The sequence below is a fragment of the Balaenoptera ricei genome, chromosome 20 (genome assembly GCF_028023285.1).
Source record: "Balaenoptera ricei isolate mBalRic1 chromosome 20, mBalRic1.hap2, whole genome shotgun sequence".
Classification (NCBI taxonomy): domain Eukaryota; kingdom Metazoa; phylum Chordata; class Mammalia; order Artiodactyla; family Balaenopteridae; genus Balaenoptera; species Balaenoptera ricei.
Window position 1 is genome coordinate 26,033,935 of NC_082658.1, and position 9,113 is coordinate 26,043,047.

Here is a 9,113-nt window from a genome sequence, read left to right on the forward strand (position 1 = left end):
TGTGTGATTAGCTTTCTTCCAAATCTAGATCCCATCCTGGCGATGGATGATTAAAGAGGGAGTGTTGTATGGGGGGAAAGCACAGGACTGGAAGCAGAAGACCTGGATTCTAGTTCTTGCCCTGTCACTGAGAATGTAATCATGGTTGGGTCCTTATCTCTCTAATTCTCATCTATAAACTGAAGAAGATGAGAGCTACACAATCTCTACCACCCTTACTCTCCCCCCCTCCTTTTTTATTACGCAAGATTACAATTACCTTAGCAACAATTTCCTCTCCAGACGCGTAAGAGAGTTTCAAAAATATGGGAACGCCAAAGTGCAGAACTGAAGGCCCACTGAGTTAAATCCTTGGCCCCGAGTTACACTGTGAATCATGGGGAGAGTTAGGACCGACTCTATTCCACCACACCCCCCCTTAAGGTAATGCTTGTTGGGCACCCAAGCTCTGAGCCACACTCTCAGGGTGGGGATCCCTGCCTCCCGCTTAACGGCGTGACTTTGGGCAAGTTACTCTCTCTCGGAGCTGTAGCTTTCTAGTCTATAGAACAGGGACGACAATAACACCTACCTCATAGGGTTATCGTCAAGTTTAAAAGAGTTAATACATGTCAAGCGCTTAGGACAATGTCTGGCACGAGAAAAGCATTCGATAAACGTTAGGGGCTGCGACGAGGAGAAGGAGGGGTGGGGCCGGGTCAATCCCTGCCATCGAACTGTTGAAGTCTCCAGACCAGGTTGCAGGTCTTCCTGTCTCCTGTAGGTGGCGCCTCCCCTCGTTGAGCAGGCTACCAGCGTCCTGGAGCGTTTGAGGAGGAAGTTGAAGTAAGTTTCTTTACATCTCTGCTCTGTTTAGTATTTCTAGAGCGGACTCTCCTGCAATCGTCTGAAACCTGTGCTCAGGACAGCCAGGTTTGGGGATCCCGACTTCCTTCCTGGAATGGCTCCGCTCCACCCCACCTCCATCAGAGGCCACTCACCATCGCCGGGAGCCAGAGCCTCCTCTGCGGATGCAACCCTGTAGGCCTTGTCGTGGCAGGATTTAACTCCCAGCACCTGAGCCAAGGAGTTCAGTGAGTTTCTTTCCTGCTCGGTTAAAATGACAAATTGGTACATGAGCGCTTAATGAAAGATGCTGGAAACGTCCGTGGAGATCAGAAAAATCGCCTCGCCGAGCTGACAGCCAGGCCATCTGCATTCCCACATTCCTATTAATTCCTTAACAACAAACGACAGGAGTGCCTAGAGGGTTAACAGCTTAATTTAATCTCTGAGATTCCTTCGTGGAGGACTGAGAATTAGAAAGGCATTTACAAAACGTTATCTGCACACCTGATGTTCCCCACTTGATGTGTCTTCTGGAGCGGTCACACGCATTCCCGACACACTTCGCACAGAGGCTCTGCCCCTCTGGCTGATCGAACACTCTCCACTGGGCCACTCTTGGGCTCCTTGATCCACGCCATTGGGCTCCCAGTGTCACAAGATTTAGCCTCTTAGCAGTCGCCCCAAATGCCGGTTTACGTTATTTCTCCAGGGCCTTTTAGGGGCAGGAAAGTCCCCAAATAGAGCTAGAAAGGTGATGTTCCTGTTTCGGGTGAATTTCCTTCCCTAGTGCGGAGTAAAGGGAAGAGGTACTTGGTAGCAGCAACCAGCGTGGAGACCTATCAGTTCAGGCTTTGAGAGTCTCTGGCAGATCATGAACTACTCGTTGGAGAAGACCAATCCTGATGCCATTTTATGGATAAGGAAACTGAGACCCGGAAATGTTTAATAGTTTGTTTAAGGCCATATATCCAGGTAATGTCAAAGCCTCAAAGTAGGATTCAAGTCTCCTCGCTCCCAGACAAATATTTGTTCAACAATAGGGTTGGCACATAGATTTCACCTTACGAGGTAACTCCCATCACTGGTTGGTAGCGGCTGTCCAGAGCCCTGCGGACTTCTCAGAAAGCCTCCGTTACCGTTTGGAGATGTCTTCTAGGGACAGAGAGGGGGCAGAGGTTCCAGGTACTTGCAGTCTCTGCACTTTGCAGTCTCTGCACTGTTTCCTTTGGGTTAGGCATTAAAGGCTTTTATTAAAATGGAAATGTTATCTGGGAGGAGTAATGCATTAAGCCATTATCTGTCATTAACAACTTGGCTAGGATTCATTTAAGATTAGTTTGCTAGTTGCCCAGCAGATCCCTGAGGGAATGAGAGTTTTGACCAGGATAGGGGCCTAGGAAAGGACACAGGGCCTTGCCCTGCAGGGTGCAATATTTAAGGGCTCAGTGTAGACAGGACTTAGGAGACACTGCATATCCAGTGGGCCCGAGGTAAGAGGAAGAAGTGACCCTGAAGACTTTTGCACAATCCTCTCTTGGCTTACCTTTGCATAGTATGGTTTCTACCAGCCATATTACCTGATCCTCGGTTTCCCCAAATGTAAAATAAAGAGCTGGACTAGATCACAGGTTCTCAAACCTATACATACTAGAATCACCTGGAAGACTTAAAAAAAAAAAATAAAACCAATGTTTGGGTCCAACCCAGGCCAATTAAATCAGAATGTCCAAGTCTGAGCTCTGGGCCTCCTTTTCCCACCTCTCTATAGAATGTCCTGGTATCAGTCATTATACCATCTGGTCCTTATCCCGATACTAACATATTTTATATACTTACAATTCCAGTTTCTGTATCATTCTGCATTTTCAAAGTATCAAAATGCTTTCAGAGGCAGGTAACAAGAATACTTAACAAGAAGCCTCAATAGCAGTTTTCACTGTCTCACAAAAGAAGTGTAGAGGTCCTACTTTGGTTCATCAGCTGAAAAATACCACAACTGACCAGACTTCTTTCATCCTTTTATTTCTTTACTCTCAGCATTGGCTCTTCGTCTTTAGACTTGCTGTTGCATGGTTGCCATAGATGAAGAATCATGTTTTCATACAACTGTGTTCAGAGCCATGAAGGAAAAAAGCGCAGGGGCCTCATGCATGCTCATCCTTTTGACTAGAAGAAAAATGTCCTCAGACATCTCCCAGTATGGTCTTCCTCTTATCTCTCATTGGCCAGAACTGGCTCATGTGGCTGTCTTTAGCTTCAAGTGAACCTGGGAAAGCAAGAGTCTGGTACTTTCAGCCTTTATCATGAGAGGCAGCTCTGCTAGAAATAAAGAAGGGTGAGTATTGGGTAAGCTATTTAGAGAATCTGCCTAATTGCAGTAAATATATTTGGTAACACATAAGACATAATTAAATATCTATAATAACAGTTAGGGACCTAAATGCAGCTGCTACTTTATATATTACTTCCTTAAGCAGCTAAAGCCTTTTATTCATATCTGCAGTGCTAGCTCCTGAGACCACATCCTCCTACCTAGGCAGGAAGTATAAAAGAAGATCAAGGCCATTTAGATGTGTTTTGTTAACTTGTGATGTGACTATAAATGTCTTCCTGAACAGAAGACTGCTGTCATCTGGGATCTGATTCCTCCACCCCATCTTGCCAACTGACTTCACAGAGTTTAGACCTTTATCATACTCTTGAACAAGGCAGACCACGCATCTGCGCCTTCATCTCCAGATCCCAGACCACTGCTGTTTGTCTGTCCTTGACCTGAGAGCTCTCTAGCAGTCCTATCTCCCTAACAGACAAACCCAATTCTGCTGGGAGTGTGAAGAAAAAAAAAAAAAAAAAAAAAGGTATGTGTACATGCACTGAATGAAGCAGAATACATATGGAACAAACCAAATGTGTCAGTATTGAGGGGATGCCAAACAAAGGGAACCTCAGCTGGGTTAATCAGATCAGGGCTGGTCCCTGGCAAAATATGACATTTTGAAAATGGTCTTTGGTTAATGGGTTAATACCCTTATTATATAAAGAATTCTTGGGCTTCCCTGGTGGCGCAGTGGTTGGGAGTCCGCCTGCCAATGCAGGGGGCACGGGTTCGAGCCCTGGTCTGGGAAGATCCCACATGCCGCGGAGCAGCTGGGCCCGTGAGCCACAATTACTGAGCCTGCGCGTCTGGAGCCTGTGCTCCGCAACAAGAGAGGCCGCGACAGTGGGGGGCCCGCGCACCGCGATGAAGAGTGGCCCGCACTTGCCACAACTAGAGAAAGCCCTCGCACAGAAACGAAGACCCAACACAGCCAAAAATAAATAAATAAATAAATTAATTAATTAAAAAAAAAAAAAAAAAAAAAAAAAGAATTCTTAAAAGTCTACAGTATAGGGGAAAAAAGAGGACAAATACCCACAAAGAAAAATAGGTAAGGAGTAGAACTAGTAATTTACAAAAGAAGTAATACAAAGGGCCATAGATGCATTTTTAGAAGTTCTTTCCGGATAATCTAATAAATATAAATCAAGACGAGATACCAGTTCTTTCAACTTGACAAAGGTTTAAGAAAGTTCTAAAAAATATAATACTTAATGTACTGGATAAGCTCAATAGCATTTGGTCCATTCCTACTGTTTCTGGTGTGTGTGGGGGGTTTGTTTGTTTGTTTGCTTGTGGGTTTTTTTGTATTGCAGAGGCTGGAAAGCTAAATATTACATTTTCCAGTTAGGATTCTAGACGTGAATTAGGTTTCAATAATTAAATGCACATTCCTGAGATTTGGATGATGGTGTCTGCAGCTGTCCAAAGCCTTAAGCTTTGGGTCAGATCCTTTAAACTACTGAACATTGTAGAAAATAACAGGCTTAACAATAACAAATGTGTATGGTGCTTTAAATAAGTTAAAAAGCAAGTTTCCCATATGTAAGCTCAAGGAAATAAAGTATTTAGTTCCCAGTCTGGTTTCATGGCTCACCTGTCTCTCTGTCGGGCCTCAGTTTCCTCCTCTGTACAGTGAAAGGGATTTATTAGATGACTCCTGCCCCCTTGACAGCTTAGCCTCATGCCATCAAACACAGTGCTGGCTCCTTTCTCCTGGAAGAGTCTGCCATGCAGGTGACCCTAACCTAGCTTGAAGGTCAGTGGGAGAACCCCAAACTCTTGAGGCAGATCAAAGTTCATCTCTTTGGTCAACTCATTTGCTCAGGGTGGAGACACACCTACTATCAGTGTTAGTATCCATGTGCTTTGCCATTTTAGTTCTATGACTCTCCTACACAAGTGGGTGGGTGACATCGTTTCAGGAGTCCTGAAATAAGAGTTCTTAAAACCCTCCTGTCAACTATTTCCCAATACTACCCCCCCTTCCTGAATGCTGGCATGCTGGCATAGTGCATTCACCATTAGAAATGGCTCCATTAGGTCAAGGAATTGTTTCTAGCTTAAGTGAAAATACATTATCAAAGGAAGTAATACATTAACATATTAACCCCAGCTGACCTCATTAGCACTCATTAGGCATGAGGTTAGCTAACTAATTATCAGTTTGGAGGGCAGGGAGCAGATCTGGAAGAGAAAGGGAGGATGGACAAAGTCTGACCTGAAGACGGGGTTCTCAGGGAGGACAAGGCTAGGTGAGGTGCTACAGGGGACACAGTAGGAAACATGGGGGCAGCATGAGTGTACTTCGTTCATTCATTCAAACAAATAAACGTGTGTGAAGACTTCATTACATGCCAGGCACAATGTTAGGTGTTGTGGATACAGAGGTGAATAAATATTAGTCTTAGTTCCTAAGGCAGATACAGTCTGGCTGGGGAGGGGGAGGACCAAATGTAAAATGAGCAAGAAAGTATTACATACAGTGTATGTCCTCAGTGTGTGCACAAAAGAAGGAGCGGGCCATTCTTCCTGGAGGCATCAGAACAAATTTCATGGATGCAGGATTGCTTTCCTTCCTGGTGTGAAGCAGGAGCCATTAGAGGAGGAGGGAGGGGAAACAAACTGCAGCTACCTCGAACTTCTTATCTAGGGCCAGCCTTGATAAAGGAAATGAAAGACTTTCCTTGTGATTGGATAATGAGGCAAAATAAATTTATAGAGGCATTGGAGGCAGAGTCTCATTTGATTCCTTCGGCAGCTGGAAGGTAAGCTGCTTGCCCAGTGCCTGTGGGTCACCAACAGCAACATGGAGTAGAGTTTGTGGTGGCTGAGAGTGTGGGCTTAGCTGTCACACCCTGGGTTTGAACCCGGGCTCTGTGACCTTGAACGAAGTACTTACCACCCCTGGTTCCAGTTTTCTTGTTTGTAAAATGGGGAGAAAAATCATACCCATCTCATGGAGTTGGGAGGATTAAATGAAATATGCATAGAAAGCACTCAGCAATTGTGTCAATTACCAGGTAGTTTCTGAGATGTGTTCTATGAAACAGAAATGACCTGATTCAATGGCAGAGCCCAGGAATTCTAGCTCCAGTTCAGTATCTTTGGTCTCACTGATGAAAGCAACAGTTTCTCCATGGTGTCCCAGTCTTTTTTATAACCCTTTTGCCTGCCTCATCCAATTCCTTTCCCATCCAATTCTTTTGTAATTATAACCATGCCTCATGTTCAGAAAATTCAGGACAGGAAAATCTGAGTGTGTTTAACAGATACACCTAGGGTTCATTATTCATATTACAAAATAATTATTTGTTTTACAAGAGAATTAACCTTTACAAAGTTAATTTCCTGTGCACATGCAAAACTGAATGCAGAATATAAAAACTTTACATACATCTTAGAATCATAAAATTGTGAAACCTTAGATAGAACTGACCTTTTGAAACTATCTAGGCCAGCGGTTTTCATAATTTTATTGTAGCAGCCCTATTTCTTTATTTCTCTCTTTATTTTTTAAAACATCTTTATTGGAGTATAATTGCTTTACAATGGTGTGTTAGTTTCTGCTGTATAACAGAGTGAATCAGCTATATGCATACTAATATCCCCATATCCCCTCCCTCTTGCATCTCCCTCCCACCCTCCCTATCCCACCCCTCTAGGTGGTCACAAAGCACGGAGCTGATCTCCCTGTGCTATGCAGCTGCTTCCCACTAGTTGGCTGTTTTACATTTAGTAGTGTATATATGTCCATGCCGCTCTCTCACTTAGTCCCAGCTTACCCTTCCCCCTCCCCGTGTCCTCAAGTCCATTCTCTACATCTGCATCTTTATTCCTATCCTGCCCCTAGGTTCTTCAGAACCATTAGTGGCCCTGTTCCTTTAGAAGTCTTTCTTAGATTTCCTAGCTGCATGATGCAGAGGAAGGTAGAATTAACTCGGTTAAACCAGGGGTGGGGAAGAGGCAGCTCTCACTCCCTTAGCCTCTTGGTCTCTCCCAGAAGCAGCTTCGGAATCCCTCCAAGGAACCCTAGGGCTTCTAGGAACATACATTTGAGTTCCACTGATCTACCACAGCCATCTTACTCTATACATTCCTTTTGTAAAACTTGATACTCCTGTATTTCTATTAATTCAACTGTCTTATTTTCTTTTTTAAATTATAGGTTCCTTGAGGGCAAGAACCTTTTTGTTTAAATTAAAAAAAAAAAAATTCTTCGTGTATTGCTCTGCAAGTAAATGGAGTATTTAAGGTCTTGTTAAAGTCTTCCTGTTAGTGGCAGAAATGACCAGAAACTATTATTATATATAAACACCCTTTATTAAATCTTTGAAAAGTGATTTCATAGAACCACTGAATTTTCAGCTTGAAGGGACCTTAGAGAATGTGTACTTTCTCATTTTCTGGATGTGGAAACTGGGGCCCAGATAAGTGATTCGGTTGATGTCATGCTGTAAGTTAATAGCAGAGCTGGGACAAGAGTGCTAGACACCTGATTCTTGGATTAAAGCTGTTGCAACTTCTAACAAGAGGCTGCTCTTACACTAGTAGAATATTATAGATTTGTATTCCTGAAAACACACATAAGCTACCTACAGATCCCTTTCTTTTCTCAACAGTTAATCCAGAGAACTGTCTTAATAATCAAAGGCCTATGTTTTATTACATAAATTTTTAAAAATTACAAAAGTAAAAATGGACTGACATAAGGAGATGTCCAGGATATAGAAAATGGAAATGCAAGTATTATATGTGGGATGATCCCATTTTGTTTAAAGCTTAGGTTATTTCTCTAAGGTAGCTGAACATATTTTTCTATCACACATGACTCAAGTATCTAATGAACGTTCAAGTATCTAATGATGTGATAACCACACCTGTTAATTTATATAAGTTGACATTGTTGCATGACTATAACAACTGTAAGAGGTTTTTATTTCCTTTATCTTATTACATTTACTATTGCACAGTATTGCATAGTATATATGCATCATAATTTATTTACCCAATTCTCTATTGACAACATTTAGGTTATCTCCAATTTTTCAACAAGCTGCAGTGAAATTCCTCACACAAACATCCTTTTGCAGAGCACAGCATTTTTGTGGGACAAATTCCTAGAAGTGGAATTGCTGGATCAAATTTTGAGATACTGTATGGTATTTATTCTCAGGTTTTTCTTTTGCTGCTGAGACTAAAATGAATAAACCCCAGCATCCATACATAACTTTGTAGTTTACTAGGGCTTTCACAAACATGATGTTACTTGAACTATTTAACAACTCATGTGGGTTTACAGATGAGGAATATGAGGTTTAGATAAGTTAAGTAATTTGCTCAAGTCATTTAGTTAGGGAAGGTAGAGCCAGATTTGAAAACTAGTTCTTCTCACTCCAGGTGTAGGGCCAAAAGTCCCCAATGAAAACACAGAAATAAAGCATTAGGATGAGAACAGGAATGTGAACACGTTCTCTTCGGGCAGCAGAGACCACTAATCTGGCCTATTGGTGGATATAACCTGGGGCATAGACATCATCTGGCCTTCACCTTAAAATCACCTTAATACCTTAAAATCATCCTGAGAGCGATTCAATTGTATCCCCAGAAACAACCACTGCCACAATCTCCTGCGGTGAGAAGAGGTTCAAAAGCGTATTGATGAGGGACTTCCCTGGCGGTCCAGTGGGTAAGACTCCACGCTCCCCATGCAGGGGGCCCAGGTTCGATCCCTGGTCAGGAAACTAGATTCCGCATGCATGCTGCAACTAAGAGTCCATGTGCCACAACTAAGAAGTCTGCAGGGCTTCCCTGGTGGTGCAGTGGTTAAGAATCCGCTTGCCAATGCAGGAGACACGGGTTCGAGCCCTGGTCCGGAAAGATCCCACATGCCGCGGAGCAACTAAGC